General features: G+C 40.4%; 1 protein-coding gene across 1 annotated transcript in view; it reads left to right on the top strand.

Annotated features, from left to right (window-relative positions):
* Positions 1-18,293, top strand: part of LOC103041663 (limbic system associated membrane protein) — a 1,356,419-nt gene that overhangs the window by 68,808 nt on the left and 1,269,318 nt on the right. The gene's annotated exons all lie outside the window — the stretch shown is intronic.

Raw genomic sequence — 18,293 nt, 5'->3', positions numbered from 1 at the left:
TTTTCTCATGTTTTTCATGTTCTACTACACCAAAAGTCAATTTTACACCATTTAGTTCTTAGTTTTTTACTTTACTAAATAATTTCATATGTTTTTCTTCATAGTTTGGATGTTTTTTTTTTTTTTTTAAGCTAATCTACTATAGTCCTATCATGTTTTAGTCGTATTTGGAAATTACAGACATCAACTGAATGCCCTCTAACGCTCCCAATCATGGTCAATCGTGTTTGCAAGCGGGTTATTAAACTGAGGTCTGGCCTAGTTTTGGGCCGGTGAGCTGGCACGCCCAGCCCAGCTCTGTGCTAAAGGTTAACTTTGCTCTGGTAGACTGGATGGCACTTCCATCCGTCCTACAGGAGACCCTGCCAGAGGTTCAGAACCTGGGCAGCGAGCTGCTGTCCGTGTGCCAGGGAACATGCCAGGCACAAACCCAGTCTCGAGCTGAGGGAAATCATTAGCTTGGCTGCTTTAGGAGGAACAGTGGAGCCAAGCTTGGTTGAGGGAGCTCATGCCAGTTTCGGAATGACCTGCTTTGTGCTCTTTTTCAACCCGCTGTAGAAGAGAAGCCTCGTTCAGAAAAGCCTCTGCTCTGCTTGCTTATTTCAAGAGAATAAATTTAGCTTGATGCTTTGCTTCACTCAGATCACTTCAGAACTGTTTAAAGCGTTCACACAGCGCTGGTCGATATGAAACGTAGTGTTTTGGGCCTTGTTTTCTCAAGGGCAAAACCAGCTTTGATTCAGTTGCTTTGAATAAGTTGTAACAGTGGAATGGTGCAATACATACTGTAATCACTAGCCAAGAAAACCCATGACTTCGGGCATCAATGCTAAAACACTAAAGATAAAATATATTGAGCCCTATTTTGGGAATGTATAGGTGAGCCAACATCTGTGAAGCTCATTTGCACCATGCAGCTTGATTTAGTTCGTGTCAGTGTGTCTTTGCTATCGTAACAATGGGAAAAGTACACCTTTCACAGCTCGAAACATGCAAAAGGCTACTGAATTTCTTAATCAATCATCGGTGTTTTTTTTTTTTTGGGGGGGGGGTATCGTGGAATAAATCAATCAGCATGTCACTTGCCATTCTTTTTAAGAGCCAGGTGTGACTCTCTGACTTTGGCGAATTGCTATTTCAGGGGTGCAGCAACTTGGAGGTGTCCAATGGTTCTCAGCAGAGAAAATTTTTAGGTTTATTGTTGATTTAAAAGAGTTGCCTAGGTTTGTGCACTGCTGCATATCCATGTGTATGTTGGATACACACCAGTGTTAACAATTAACTGCCAAGATAGCAATAAACCTCTGACTGTTGACGTCTGTCCAGGTTGTATTCAGTCAGTGGCGCACCTGAGTTTTCTTTTACCAATAGATAGCAATACACCAGAATTGTACCTCATTTCCAGACCACCACACCCATCAGTGTGAATATATTCACAAGCACTGTTGCTATTTAAACGATGCAGGTGGAAGACGTGAAAATAGACTGTTGGCGTGGTGTAAGATAGCAATAAGCATCACAACGCGCCTTGTGCAGGGTGTACAATGTACTATAAATCAGGTATTATAGATCCACGATTACAGTACAGACAGTATTAAATCTTTCACTGCTGCTGAATTTAAGCATCAGTATCAAGGTGACTCTACAGGGTTTCAAACTATTATTTACCACCTCCTGAAGGACTTAATCACACTTAATCCACCGTGGGTGACTGATGGATGTGTCTAGCATATGCCTGCTTTTGGCAGTAAAGATGATGAGTGCAGTGTGGACCAAATGATGCTGGAAAATGCTAGACCATATCTCCATAGGTTTGCTCTTAAATCTATCGTTCTCATACAATTGTAAATAGGAACAAAGATGTCATTAACAAATCATTAATCTGCATTATGTGAGAAAAAAAAAAAATATATATTCTTTTGTGCCAAAAATTGTACACAAAAATATAAAAAAATAGATTATATACATACAGAAGCAAAAAAAAAAAAACAAGCAGAAGCAAAAGACTCCAGATTCCAGAAGCAAAAGTCCATAAAAATTAAAGCAAAGCCTGAAAAAATCCAAGCGCAAAATATTTTCAGTTTACTACATACTAATAAAATAACTAAGTATATGTAATTATAATTCTTCAAATTAAAATTGCAGATTTTATTTATTTTTTTTTTTTTTTCGTAAACTTTTTTTTGCTCAAAATTAACTACATAGATTGTATTTTTTGTAATATTTTAAATCATATCCAAGTGTTTGAACATGGTGTGACTGGTGAAATATCATTTGGCAACTCTATGAATATTGTGACCCCTTACTCTTAGAGGCTTAGAATTATTAGCGTATTTTAAGTAATTTGACTAAGCACTAAGCACAAAAATGTACAGTCAACTTATTCTGATTCTTGTGTCCAAATTTAAGCTATAAAATCAGTGATTTTAGCTTGACTTAAATCTTACGTCACTCAATTTTTAGACTTTGAAATTGAGCTTATTTCAATAAACCTTACTAGGAAAAATTACCTTACTGTCACATCCTAACACTCTCTCTGTGTTTGTTTATCTTTCCTCCTCCATGCCTGTGTGTTCCTCCTGTGTTTCCGCCTTACGCGTTTTCACCTGTGCTCATTTGTAGCTCCGCCCCCTCGTTACCTGTCCCGGGTGTTCCCAGTTTCTTTTCCCCGCTTTGTGTCTGTATTTATAGCCCTGTGTTTCCTGTTTCCTTTGTTGGAAATCTTAATTATTCCAGATGTTTCCATTGTAGAAGATACTGTAGAAGGTCTTTGATTGGAAGGTCTGCTGTTCTTTGTCTTTTCTATTGTTTGCTGACTCTGAAAGACAGTTGTACTTTAAAAGTACTTTTAAAAAGTTGTACTTTATTCTTGTAGGACTGTCAGCTGGGTTACATCTTGGCCCACCTTGAACATGGTGAGACCTATGAGACAGGTTCCTGGCTGTTCCTTTGTCTGGAAGAGTCAGGAGAGATACTGATTTTAAGCCACTCTTTTTTTTAATAATTTTATTTTTAATTTTTCCCATTTTCTCCCCTATTTAGCACAGCCAATTACCCAACCCACTCACTAGGACTCTCCCAATCACAAGTAATGCCCCAACACACCAGGAGGGTGAAGACTATACATGTCCTCCAATACATGTGAAGCCAGCCACTGCTTCTTTTCGAGCTGCTGCTGATGCAGCATTGCCGAGTAGCATCACAGCGCGCTTGGAGGAAAGCGCAGCGACTCGGTTCTGGTATACATCAGCTCACAGACGCCCTGTGCTACGGACATCACCCTAGGAGTGATGTGGGGAGAGAGCGCCATCTACCCACCCGGAGGGAGCAGGGCCAATTGTGCTCCCTCTGAGCGCCCAGCTTGATGAGCTGGGGTTCGAACCTGCAACCTCCCGCTTATAGTGGCAGCGCTTTAGACCACTGGACCACTCTGCGCCTGATTTTACGCCACTTTTGATTGATTGATTGATTGATTGATTGTTTATTAGGTGTCATTTATGAATACTGTGTGTGAATTGCTTTAAAATGTTTGACTCATCTTCTGCAAGCTGGATAACGATCATTTGAATGCCTCCACTCTCATATTCACCTCAAGCTCAGCTTTATGACCTCTATCTGGAAAATCTTTAATAACATTGACCATCTGCTTCTGCTTCTGCTTCTGCGGTTGCTCTGCAGTTGCTTTACCCTCTGCTTTGTATCGCGTCAATCTTTTCATTTATTTTGCTGACCAAAATGCTTCCGTTAATCTTTCAGTCCAGATATCAAACGAAATGCGTTCACTACATTTACCTACAGATTTATTTAGTTTTTGCTTTTTTGTCATACTGATATTTTTTCTGATTATCAAACAAACTTTAATATCAGACAAAGACAACCTGAGTAAATTACAAAGTACTTTTTAAATGTTCATTTTATTTATTTAAGGAGAAAAAAATATCCAAAGCAATCTAGCTCTGTGTGAAAAAGGTTGTGGGCCTCTAAACCTAATAACTTGGTTGGGCCACCCTTGGCAGCAATAACTGCAATCTTTACTGCAAGCTTTACCAATAACTGGCAACCAGTCTTTTACATCTCTGTGAAGGAATGTTTGTTTCAGTTGTTTTAATTCAGACACATTCAAGGGTTTTCATGCATAAATGTTAGTTCAACCACTTGTTTTTTTTAGCCATTAAGGGGTGAACATTAAGTTGGTGTGCTTTGGGTCATTGTCCTGCTGCAGAACCCAAGTACAGCTGAGCTTGAGGTCACGAACAGATGGCCGGATATTCTCCTTCAGGATTGTCTGGTAAACAGCAGAATTCCTGATTCCATGTATTACAGCAAGTTGTTCAGGCCCTGAAGCAGGAAAGCAGCTCCAGACCATCTCCATACTACCACCACCATGTTTTACATTTAGTAGAATGTTCTTTTTCTGAAATGATGTTTTAGTTTCACGCCAGATGTAACGGAACACACACCTTCCAAAAAGTTCCACTTTTGTCTTGTCAGTCCAAAGAATATTTACCTAAAGTTCTGGGGATCATCAAGATGTTTGTTGGTAAATGTGAGATGGGATGTTGTGTTCTTTTTTGTTCATCAGTGTTTTTTATCTTGGAACTCTTCCATGGAGACCATTTTTGAACAGCATCTTTTTTTTTATTATTAACACTGACTTTAACTGAGTCAAGTGAGACCTGCAGTTCTTTAAATGCAGTTCTGGGTTATTTTGTGACCTCCTGGATGAGTTGTTCATGCCCTTTTGCAGTAATTTTGATCAGCCTGGACAACTTACTCCTGGGAAGGTTCACCAGTGTCTCCATGTTTTCTCCATTAGTGAATAATGGCTCTCATTGTGGTTTGCTGGAGTCTCAAAGCTTTAGAAATGACTTTGTAACCTTTCCAGACTGATAGATGATCAATGACTTTTTGTTCTCATATGTTTTTGAATTTCTTCAGATTATGGACATAATGTGCCATTTTTTTAAGATCTTGTAGCTGCTTCATGTTGTCAGACAGGTTGTATTTAATTGATTTCTTGATTCTACTGGTCTGGTAGTAAAGAAAAAACAGTTTGTGACTATGTTAGTGAATTTCTCAATATTAGACCTTTTTATATGTTGTTGCTACAAATTTCCCTCTGGTTTTAAAAGCGAATGGTCGATGTAAAACTGCGATATCAGTGTGTTTCTTAGTCACTCTCTGCTCCGGGTAATGAATGTGGACGAAGCGAGGGTAGGAGCACGTAAGGTCATTGACTTTAACTGTGTCTTGCAGGCAGAGGGATAAAAGTGCAAGCTGTTTATTCCTTCACTGTCGGTTTTGTCACTTTCCATTTGGATTTGGCCTCTCTTGCCTGACATCTTTTTTTCCCCCCAACCTTTCAAGTGTCTTTGAATTGGTGTTTCTTGCCAGGCTTGCCTTGAATATCAATTTGTCTCTCTCTTCCTCGTTTTTCTCTCTCTCTTTCTCTCGGAACGAGGCTCAAACGAATACAAAGAAAGAGAGAGGAGAGCAAAGGCCACCCAGACTGGTTCATCATGGAACACATATTAGTGCATCTCAAAAAAAAAAAAAAAGAATATTATTGAAAAGTTACTTTATTCAAAATGTGATTTATTTTAGGCATTTATTTATTTTATTGTTGATAATAAATAAAAAATAAAAACCCCAAATAATAAAATAAAAACCCCAAAATCAGTGTCTCAGAAATTCTGAATATTATATAGGACCAATTGGTACTTTTGGCAGTGTGGGCAGTGTGCCAAGTCCTGCTGGAAAATGAAATCTGCATCTCCATGAAATCAACAGAAAATCAACAGGTTTTCTTTTTCCAGGATTTTCCTTGAACTGTATTTAACTCCATCTATCTTCCCTGTCCCTGCTAAAGAAACCATATCCACAGCATAACACTGCCACCACCATGTTTCACAGTTTGGATTGTCGCACTTTTTCTTTGGCCTCATCTGGCCACAGTACCTTCTTCCAGTTCCTACATGGCTTGTGGCTACCAGCAGGAGGCTGCTTAGTCCCAGTTAATGGTACTTTTGATCCTTTGCCAATGTACACTTTTGGCAGTATGGGCAGTGTGCCAAGTCCTGCTGGAAAATGAAATCTGCATCTCCATGAAAGTTGTCAGCAGAGGGAAGCATGAAGTGCTGTGAGATTTTCTGGGAAAACAAAACTGCACTGCACCATCAGTAAATTTTGAAATTTCTTTGGAAATCAAGGGATCAGAGTCTGAAGGAAGAGTGAAGAGACACACAGTCCAAGCTGCTTGAGGTCTAGTGTGAAATTTCCACCAGTGTTACAATGTTTCTACATTCAGAATTTATTAAAACACTTTTGATAAATGCCTTTCTTGGCCAATTTGCCCAAATTGGGGTCCGTATAGACCTGATTTGAAGGGTTTAGGAACAAGAATTCAGATTAATGCCCATGGTTTTAGAATGGGGCATCTAATAAGCTCATACAGTATACCATGCTATGCTCCAGTGCTGAGTAATAGCTCCAGTGCTGAGTAATAGCTCCAATAACTCTTTATGGAGCAAAATTGCATGTCTTCCTGTGCTTTAGCTCTGAAATGCTGCACTAGTCTTTATGTTCTCTGCCTCGGTAAACACTGAAAACGAACTGTGCTGCCGGAGGATCAATCCTGCTGTTCAATAATGCAGCTAATGCTACCTGACTTTACCCATCATCCATGAAGGTTCAAGGTACATATGCTTTTGCATTACTCTTACCCGTACAGTGGCTTGCAGAAATATTCATACCCCTTGAAGTTTTTTTTTTTTTTTTTTTTTTTTTTTTTTTTTTTTTTTTTTTACATTTTGTCAACTTACAACCACAAACTTAAATGTATTGTATTGAGATTTTAAGTGATAAACCAACAGAAAGTAGCACGTAATTGTGAAGTGTAACAAAAATAATAAATGTTTTTCAAAATTTAAATAAAAGAATTATCTAAACATAAGTGTATATCAATACTTAGCAGAGCCACCTTTCGCTGCAATTACAGCTGCAAGTCTTTTGAGGTTTGTCTCTACCAGTTTTGCACATCTAGAAACTGAGATTTTTGCTAATTCTTCTTTATAAAACAGCTTAAGCTCAGCCAGATTGGATGGAGAGCTTCTGTGAACAGTAATTTCATGTCTCTCCACAGAAGCTCAATGGGATTTAGGTCTTCTATCACATGGATATTTATATTTATGGATATCTAAACCATTGTACTGTAGCTCTGGCTGTATGTTTTTAGGGTCATTGTCTTGCTGGAAGGTCAATCTCCTTCCCAATCTCAAGTCTTTTGCAGCGCTCCCAACAGGGTTTCTTTTTCCAGGATTTTCCTGGAACTGTATTTAGCTCCATCTATCTTGTCCCTGTCCCTGCTGAAGAAAAGCCTCCCCGCAGCATAATGCTCCCACCACCATGTTGCACATTTTGGAAATGGCCTACTTTTTCTTTAGTCTCATCTGATCACACTACCTTCTTCCACATGTTTGCTGTGTTCCTACATGGCTTGTGGCTACAAATTGAAAACAGCACTTCTCATGTCTTTCTTCTAACAATGCTTTTCTTCTTGACACAATGCATGACCATATTATTCAACCACTTAATTCTTAATTCTTTACACTATCACTTCCCCAACCTCACTTACATTCAAGTACATTTACCCATGATTGGGTTTTTATATATTCACTTTTCAGAACTATTTTGTAACGTATGCATTTTTATATTTATATTTCTATGGCACGTCAGTCACTTTTATAAACAATGTCATTGCACCTTGCACTTTGCATTAGCAACATTTATTACACTGCTCTGTTTACAGATAGATCTTTACCTTATATAGTAAGTTTTTTATAACTTTTTATATTTTCTCTTCTTTAATTTATGTTTAAATATGTTTCTCATTGTATTGTGCTGTTGCTGCTGGATGCCTACATTTCCTTCGGGATAAATAAAGTATCTATCCATCCATCCATCCATGACTTGGTATAGTTGTCCTGTGGACAGATTCTCCTGCCTGCGCTTTCGATTTCTGCAGCTCCTCCAGAGTGACCATGGGTCTCTTGGATGATGGATTGAACAGTGTTTTTCATTTGAAGGCATTTGGCTCATGTTATGTGTTGTTGCTGCTGGGTGCCTAAATTTCTATCCATCCATCCATCCATCCATCCATCCATCCATCCATCCATCCAACCAACCAAGAGTCTCTCTAGGCAAATGATAAGCTAGACCTGGACGGTAGTTTGCTACCATATTTGTTTGGACAAATGTGATGCACTGTGATAGGCCTAAAGTAAGGGTACTATAATACAAGGTGAGCTGTGATAGGACTGAAGACAGAATGTCTGATAAATGGAATTGCACAATCAATCAACAGTTCGAAATGAAGTTCTTGTATGTGAAAACAAACCTGGGAAAATGAGAAACCTTTCCCAAATAAGATCAGAAAAGATCCTGGCTGGAACAAGAATGAAAACGCCCGAAAGGACCCTGTAATTAGGGTTCTTTCTCCCTCTCTGAAGAGTAAGGAACCTCCACATAATAAAATCTTGAACAAAGATTAGAGGTTATTGCCTCAACCACACATTCCAGCCAAGAAACACGTAGGACCTGTTATTTATAAGAGTGTACTTGTTTTGTTCTTGCCTCGAGTTGCCATTGCTTTTTTGTTTTAGCCAGATTTATGAATCCATTATGGCTTTTTATTCGTCTCCAGGCACAAAGCGAGGCAGAAATGTAAGTAATGGGAATGGCGAGGTGAGGTTGATGGATCCTGAACGTAAAGGCACTAATGGAATTACCTTAATGGACTGTGATGCAAGAGTTGAAGGTAATTTGTTGCAGGATAAGACATGGGAGGAGGCAAGGCACTGACCAAGCATTAGCGTACGCAGTAATTCGTCTGCTGAGCTCTTAGCTGAATTTGAACGGTTAAATAAAGCACTTCATTGGCTTTGGGGGTGGTGGGGTGGCTTTTAAAAGGGTTGGAATTTTTCCAAACGTTTGAGTTTCACTGTTATTTTTACGTGAAAAATTCCTGGACAGGTTTTGTTAGCAAGAAAAGCAGCTGTGTGCAAATCCTTTGAGTACATTTAGCAACATTCACATAAGCTTTATGTTCCTCAGAGTACCTCAAAGCAGCAGATTTTGTTTAGTGTGTGTAATATATGCTACTCAGGATACATGTAGCATGCAAAGGTAGGGAGTTATTTTGATTAAATGGTTCTTAAAAATTAATTTTTCCAGGTCCACAAAGGACATCTGCTTTTTAGTAACCCCTGGTCTGGGCAAGAGATATATTTACTGTTTGTATATTTGCTCACATTCAGTTGCGTACTTAAAGGAGAAATCTGGTATGAAATGGACTTGGGTTGTAGTGAAACATGATATCGAGTAAGAACTTTTGTCAAATAGCCCACTGATCTCCCTTAGGATTCCCGAATACAGCGTTTTTAGCAGAGGGTCGAATAAATAGGACAGGGGAACAGATTGCAATATTAATTCTGGGGAAATGCATAAATTTGAGCAGTTGTTGAAAATATCTCTATAATATTCATGCATTTTCATAGAATGAATTTTGCAGACCTAATAGTGTTTTTAATAAACTATCTGCACCGTCAAATCAGGTTAAACTGCACCTGAACAGCCTTTTAGCTAAAACATGAGGAGTGTATTTGATAGTTGGCTTGGATCATAGTTTTTTTGCTGTTTTCTGGTAGGGTGTTTTCACACCTGCAGTTCTTTTCTCTTGTCCAAATTAGTTAATCACTAGAACTAATTTACCCCTTTGGTTTTGCTTTGGTTTGGTTTCACACAAGGAAAATTATGAATGCATCAAAATGTGTCCCAACAAACCACATGAGGGGTTCACTCTGCTGATTGATCAGAGCTGTCTGGAGACGAACTAGAAAGTAAATACAAAAAGAAAGTCCTGTATTCTGGACTAGCACATACTGTATATGTGCACAGTGTAAAGCTGCTTTTACACAGAACATGGAACAATTGGTGCTGTGGTGCTTAGCCTGGAGCAGCAGCAGAGATTAGTATTAGTTAATAGCTGTAGTAATTATCTGGGTAATAAATCAGGTTGAACTGCAACTGAACAGCCCTTTAACTCAAACACCAAAAAGTATATTTGATAGTTGGCTTGGATTATAGTTTTTGCTGTTTTCTGTAAGGGTGTTTTCAAACCTGTAGTTGTTTTCTCTTGTCTGAAACAGTTAAGGAATGCATTTACTAGAAGTGATTTGGTTTTGGTTTGGTTTGGTTTTACACAAGGAAAATTGCAAGTGCATCAAAATGTGTCACAACAAATCACATGAGAGGTTCTCTCTGATGATTGGTTAGAGCTATCTGGGGAGGAGCTAGAAAATAAATCCAGAAAAAAGGTCCTGTTCTCTGGAACAGCACATACTGTATATTTGTACAGTGTAAAGCTGCTTTAACACTGAAAGCTGAACAGCTGTAGTAATTACCTGGGTAGTAAATCAGTTTAAACTGCACCTGAACAGCCATTTAGCTTAAACATGAGAAGGATATTTGATAGTGGGTTTGAATCATAGTTTTTTTGCTGTTTTCTGGTAAGGTGTTTTCACACCTGCATTTGTTTTCTCTTGTTTGAATCAGTAAAGGAATGCTTTTACTAGTAGCGGTTTACCCCTTTCAGTTACACTACATTGGTTCTGGGTTCAAGTACAACGAACAGTCCAAGGAAACAGAAAGTGTTAGGCTAGAGGTTCTCTCTGCTGATTGGTTAAAGCTGTCTGGGGAGGATTAGGAAAGTAAATACAGAAAGAAGGTCCTGTTTTCCGGACTAGCACAGGTATTTGTTCAGTATACAGTATAAGCATTAGTTAATAGCTGTAGTAATTATCTGGGTAGTAAATCAGGTTAAACTGCACCTGAACAGCTGTTTAGCTCAAACATCAGATGTATATTTGTAGGTTGGGAAAGTTGGATTGGATTGAGGTTGGATCACATTCTCACCAGAAATGAATCACTATGAAGGATTGAACCAACACTACCCTCTCTCGTACGGTTGTTTTGGTCCGTAAACCAAAAAAGAAGTGCAAATAAACCAGAGTTTGTTTTACCTAACTAAACAGTGCTGGTGTAAAAAAAACACACACCCCAAGACTCAGTAGAGCCGTATACCAGCTGATGAAATTTGCATATCAGCAGGACGTCGGTCATTAAGACCTGCTGTTTACTGCGGTGTAGGCAGCGGGTGCTGAGTGTTAATGGGCGTTTGTCCTCCAGTCTAAAGCTGAAAAGGTTCAGCGCTGCTTCTGCATACATTTTAGGCCCTCGATAGCCCATTAATGCTGAAAGTGGCTGCGTGAAGGACGTGCTGTCAGCTGGAGAGTTCGCTCTCAGTCCGACTGCGCGGATAAGTGTCACTCACTGAACGGAATCAGCACTTTCTCCTCCTATCTCTGAGGTTTGACCTGTTTTTTCTGTTTTTTCTCCTTCTCTCTGGGGATATGACACACTGCGAGTGTGTAAATACTGGAGGAATTCTAAATAGAGCTGTAACCTTTGCAGAGGTTGCGGAGTCAATCAACAGCACTTGAGGGTAACTCTCAGAACCCACCTGTTTCCCCAGAGACGCCACCTTCTGGCTGTTGGTATTAACCTTTGTGCTGTGTTTACATGTTGCCATTGGCACTGTAGAGTTCTTCTCTACCGCTTTAGTGCTTGAGTTCAAACTCCCACTAGATAGAACCTGTTGGGTATTGATTGGCTAGTTGCCTCGTACCTGTGAGGTCCGCCTACCTTATAGCTCTTCAAAATTCTCTACCCACCAGTTTCGAGTCTATAAAGAATGTCTGAAGAACATTTTAAAGGTCTAAAGTACCTGCAGTTTCCATTATACTGGTACTGGGTTCAAATTCAGTGAACAATAAAACGAAACATAAACTGTTAGGCTAGATCTGCTATGCAGTAACAGACGTTAGATATACAGGTGAATCTAAAAAAAAAGTTTAATATGGATATATTACACAAAGCGTGATCTATTTTAAGCATTTATTTCTTTTAATGTTGATAATTATGACCATCAAAATGTTTGTGATGAAACTGGCTCTCATCAGGATTGTCACAGGAATGGAGGAGCGAGAGTTGCCTCTGTTGCACAGGAAAAGTTACCAGACTGCAAAGTTGACAGCTCTCCAGATAAGAGCATCTAAATTAAAAAAGAGTATTTTGGTTTGTTTAACACTTTTAATAATAATAATAATATTTTATTTATATAGCGCCTTTCCTGAAAACTCAAAGCGCTTAACAACACAGCCATAGACAAAAAGCATAGTGAATAAAAACAAGCATGCAAGCACTTACACCTAACAGTGCAAGTATTTATACATAAAAAAGAGACCATTAAAAAAAAGAGACAATAAAAAAAAAAAAATAAAGTATGCAGGTAAAAATATATTAACAGCAGTAATCTTTCCTAAAAAGATGAGTTTTAAGTAAAGATTTAAAAGAGTTTAGGCTGTCTGCAGCACGAATATTACTGGGGAGCTGATTCCACAATCGTGGGGCAGCAGAGGAGAAAGCTCGATCGCCCAGAGTTCGCAGGCTGGATTTTGGTACAGTGAGTAAACCAGAGCTCGCTGAGCGCAGGCAGCGGGACGGGCAGTATGGGATTAAAAGTTCAGAAAGGTAAACCGGAGCAGTGTTATATAGAGCTTTGTATGTGAGTAGTAGTACCTTATATGTGATTCGATATGACACAGGCAGCCAGTGCAGGTTTTTGAGTATGGGTGTGATAGGTTGGTGCAGACGAGTTGAGGTTAGTAAGCGGGCAGCTGCATTCTGCACAGTCTGCAGTTTGTTTAAGGTACATGATGGTAGACCATTTAGAAGAGCGTTACAGTAATCAAGACGTGACGTGATAAATGTATGTATAAGGCGCTCAGCATCAGTGAATGAGAGATATGACCGAATACGTGCAATGTTTCTGAGGTGAAAGAATGCAGACTGCCTGATTTTACTGACATAAGATTCAAAAGATAATTTAGTGTCCAAGATAACACCAAGATTTTTTACATGTGCAGATGGAGAGACATTTGAACTATCGATCGTAACTGTAATATTGCCAGCAGACTCAATAGTGGACTTGGGCCCAATTAAAAGTACTTCTGTTTTATCTGAGTTAAGTTTCAGGAAATTGTTGTGCATCCATTTTTTTATATCTTGTAAACAGTGTTTTACGGAGATCAGAGTGGATGGAATATCAGAACTGGTGCAAATATAAATCTGGGTGTCGTCTGCATAGAGGTGATAGCTCAGACTATGCTGGGGGATAATGTAACCAAGTGGAAGCAAATAGGTACTAAACAGAAGTGGTCCAAGTACAGAACCTTGCGGAACACCCCAGGCAGGACTGGTACAGGAGGACTGTGTATCGTTAACTCTCACATACTGTTGTCTATTACACAGATAGGACTGAAACCAAGACAGTGCTGGACCAGTTACACCAATGAGAGTGTGCAAGCGCTCCAGCAAAGTTTGGTGATGCACAGTATCAAATGCAGCTGTTAGGTCAAGCAAAATTAGGATGCTCAGGCATCCAGAGTCAGCGTTTAGAAGCAGGTCATTGGTGACTCTGACAAGTGCCGTTTCTGTACTGTGGTTCTTCTTAAAACCGGATTGGAAGGGGTCTAGAAGATTTTACAATAAAAGATGTTCCTGAAGTTGGTTAAAAACAACGCGTTCAAGTACTTTGCTCAGAAAGGGGAGATTCGTAATGGGCCTGTAATTAGTTAGCAAATTAGTGTCAAGGCCAGGCTTTTTTAAAACAGGTGTAATGGAGCCAATTTTTAGGATCGTAGGAATATAGCCAGTGGCCAGGGATTGGTTTACTATGGTAGTAATTAGTGGACAGAGCTCTGTTAGGCATGATTTGAGTAGAGATGTTGGAATAGGGTCAAGGCAACAGGTTGTGGACCGCATGCCTTTAATAACTCTTGTAATCTCTGCCTCGGTGGCTGGGCTAAAATGTGAGAACTGAGAACCAGAAGGCATTAGTAAAGGTTGTATAGCTGGACTGGGGCAAGGGGAGGCCACTATCTGGTTTGTGATGTCATCAATTTGTTTTTGGAAGAAAGACATAAACTCACTGGCAGAAATAAGACTTGTAGTGGGAGGTGGTTTAAAAAAGAGAAGAAAGTGAAGAAAACAAAGCTTTTGGATTATTTCTATTAGACTCAATTATTCCAGAGTAGTGGGCAGACTGGGCAGACTTTATTGCATTTCTATACTGAGACAGATGTTGACTGTAGATTTCAGCATGGACACATAGTCCAGTTTTCCTACATTGTCGCTCCATTCGCCGTCCGAACTTTTTCAGAGAATGCAGCTCATCTGTATACCAGGGAGCAGAGCGTCTAAAAGAAACAACCCTATTTTTTAATGGAGCCAATTCATCAATGATAGAGGACAAAGAGGAATTGTACCTTAAAACCAGTTCATCTATTGTATTCGGTAAGTCACTTGAAAGAGGTTCACATGCCTGTGATAGTGCACTAAGGTCTAGTGATTTGAGATTACTATACGTGATGAAACGTTTTGTTGCACGTGATGATGGAACATTTAAATTCATAGAGATCATTAGATGATCAGAGACTTGTAAATCTCTACTAACTATGTTAGTTACTGATAGGCCATTTGCGCAGACCAGATCAATGGTATGGCCACGATTGTGAGTGGGAAAGTTGATTAGTTGAGTAAACCCAAAACAATGTAATAAATCTAAAAAATTCAGATGCCAGCTTACATGAGTCAGAGTCAACATGTATATTAAAATCCCCCAGCAGTAGAGAGGTACTGCAGAGATGGCCAAGCGAGCAGATAACATCTGTAAATTCACTAAGAAATACAGGATTTAGTTTGGGAGGACGATACACTAAGATAATTAGAACAGGCTGATGAGAAACAAGTTTTAAAACCAGGCACTCAAAAGATGACGGGCTACAGATAGAGATATGTTTCATAGGTATACTTTGCCAATGGATTATGGCCAACCCACCACCTCTCCCAGACAGACGGGGCAGGTCAACATAGGTGTAGCCTGGAGGAGTGGCTTGGTTGAGCAAAAAATACTCATTTGGGGATTGCCAGGTTTCTGTTAGACACATTATGTCAGTATTGTTGTCACCGATGTATTCGTTGACAGTCAGAGACTTGTTGTTGAGAGAGCGAATGTTCAGAAGGGCTGTTTTAGTAGGTTGAATGCATAATTCTGTACTCAAGTTAGTTCTGTTAAGTGGTCTAATATTGTCCAAATTTATTCCCCGTCCGACAATGTTTTGTTTGCGGCGGTTCTCTGTCCAATATGGGAGAATAGGTTTAAACAGTCTAAGAACTAGTCAGGCGGTTAAAGCCTTATTAATGTTCTCAGATAGCATATCTGAGCCAAACTGGTTAGGATGAACACCATCACGCTTGTAGAAGCAGGGACGCTGCCAGAAGGTATCAAAGTTATCAACAAAGGCCACATCAAGAGAAGCAGTCCACACTTTCAACCACTCATTTAGAGCGTACAACCTGCTAAAACATTCAATGCCCCTCCGCAAACGAGGTAGAGGCCCAGAGATCACAAGTGACTTCTCATGAGAATGTACAGTGTTACGTAAAAGCTTAAAGTGCTCCTTTAGAGTCTCAGATTGTCTATAAAAAATGTAATTAGTTCCAGCATGAATAAGAACGGTATCAGCCTGGTGTTTATTAAGGAGTGCTGGGATCTGACGATTTATGTCCAATACACAAGCTCCTCGGTGGCACTCTACGACAGATCTATCAACTTTGATGCTCCGTACAATGGAGTCACCTACAACCAGGACATCTGTAGCAGAGTCTGCTGTAACAGCAGTGTAGTTTCGGTCGGCCAGTGGTGCAAACGGATTGGTATCATTAAAAGATGGTTGCTGCGGAGGAGGAGAATGTTGCCGGTTCCTAATTTGTTTCTTTTTCTTTGGAAACATCCAGCTTTCAGTGGTGTTTTTCCCCGTCCTTGATATAGGGGCAGGTGTAAAAGACAACAGTCCTGAGTGACACTGTCTTGCTTTCAGTGAGCTCTTATTAAGCCCCTTGCGAACTACAGAGCTGTAGGAAACTGCCTGAGGTGAACTTGCAACATTTACATGAGAAAGCTGTTTTCTGAGCAGTGTGTTTTCTCCTTGTAGTTCCAGAATCTCGGTTTTTAGTGTCTTGAGACAATTGTCACAATTACAGTCTAAGTCATAAAACTCATTTAGAATGCCAGAGTCAACCAATAAAAACATCTTGCACAGAGCACACTGGAGATAGTCTAAAGATTCAGCCATGTTGACTTACAATGGTGGTAGCAGCAACAGCAGCAGCAGCAGTAGAAGCAGCAACAATGGTGGTAACAGCAGCGGCAGCAGCAGTAGAAGCAGCAACAATGGTGGTAACAGCAGCAGCAGCAGCAGTAGTAGTAGCAACAATGGTGGTAACAGCAGCAGCAGCAGTAGTAGTAGCAACAATGGCGGTAACAGCAGCAGCAGCAGCAGTAGAAGCAGCAACAATGGTGGTAACAGCAGCAGCAGTAGTAGCAGCAACAATGGTGGTAACAGCAGCGGCAGCAGCAGTAGAAGCAGCAACAATGGTGGTAACAGCAGCAGCAGCAGTAGAAGCAGCAACAATGGTGGTAACAGCAGCAGCAGCAGTAGTAGAAGCAGCAACAATGGTGGTAACAGCAGCAGCAGCAGCAGTAGTAGTAGCAACAATGGTGGTAACAGCAGCAGCAGCAGCAGTAGTAGTAGCAACAATGGTGGTAACAGCAGCAGCAGCAGTAGAAGCAGCAACAATGGTGGTAACAGCAGCAGCAGCAGTAGTAGAAGCAGCAACAATGGTGGTAACAGCAGCAGCAGCAGCAGTAGTAGTAGCAACAATGGTGGTAACAGCAGCAGCAGCAGCAGTAGTAGTAGCAACAATGGTGGTAACAGCAGCAGCAGCAGTAGAAGCAGCAACAATGGTGGTAACAGCAGCAGCAGCAGTAGTAGTAGCAACAATGGTGGTAAGAGCAGCAGCAGCAGTAGCAGTAGAAGCAGCAACAATGGTGGTAACAGCAGCAGCAGCAGTAGTAGAAGCAGCAACAATGGTGGTAACAGCAGCAGCAGTAGTAGTAGCAACAATGGTGGTAACAGCAGCAGCAGCAGCAGTAGTAGTAGCAACAATGGTGGTAACAGCAGCAGCAGCAGTAGAAGCAGCAACAATGGTGGTAACAGCAGCAGCAGCAGCAGTAGTAGTAGCAACAATGGTGGTAACAGCAGCAGCAGCAGTAGAAGCAGCAACAATGGTGGTAACAGCAGCAGCAGCAGTAGAAGCAGCAACAATGGTGGTAACAGCAGCAGCAGCAGTAGTAGAAGCAGCAACAATGGTGGTAACAGCAGCAGCAGCAGCAGCAGTAGTAGTAGCAACAATGGTGGTAACAGCAGCAGCAGCAGCAGTAGTAGTAGCAACAATGGTGGTAACAGCAGCAGCAGTAGAAGCAGCAACAATGGTGGTAACAGCAGCAGCAGTAGAAGCAGCAACAATGGTGGTAACAGCAGCAGCAGCAGTAGTAGAAGCAGCAACAATGGTGGTAACAGCAGCAGCAGCAGTAGTAGTAGCAGCAACAAGTTACTACATGATTCTTTCCCTCCATCCACCCATTCACCCTTGCATCCATCAATCATGTTCCATCCATCCATCCAACCATTCATCCATTCTTCCATCTTTCCATCTATCCTTCCATCCATTCATTGTATTCCATCCATCGTGTTTTATCCATCCATCCATCCTTCCATCCATCCATCATGTTCCATCTATCCATCCATCCATCCTTCCATCCATTTATCGTATTCCATCCATCGAGTATGCAGTATTTTGATTTGTTTAACACTTTTAAATTACTATAGAATTCCATCCATCCATCCTTGCATCCATCAATTGTGTTCCATCCATCCATCCATCCATCCATCCATCCATCCATCCATTGTGTTCCATCCATCCAACCCTTCATCCATCCATCCATCCTTCCATCCATCCTTCTATCCATTCATCATATTTAATCCATTGAGTATGCAGTATTTTGGTTTGTTTAACACTTTTAAGTTACTATGGAGCTACTATATTCCATCCATCCATCCATCCTTGCATCCATCAATCATGTTCCATCCATCCATCCAACCATTCATTCTTCATCCATATTACCATCTATCCTTCCATCCATTCATCGTATTCCATCCATCGTGTTATATCCATCCTTCTATCCATCCATCGTGTTCCATGCCGTGGTGCAG

Source organism: Astyanax mexicanus, chromosome 18 (assembly GCF_023375975.1).
Source record: "Astyanax mexicanus isolate ESR-SI-001 chromosome 18, AstMex3_surface, whole genome shotgun sequence".
NCBI lineage: Eukaryota > Metazoa > Chordata > Actinopteri > Characiformes > Acestrorhamphidae > Astyanax > Astyanax mexicanus.
This window is presented reverse-complemented; position numbering and strand designations above follow the sequence as displayed.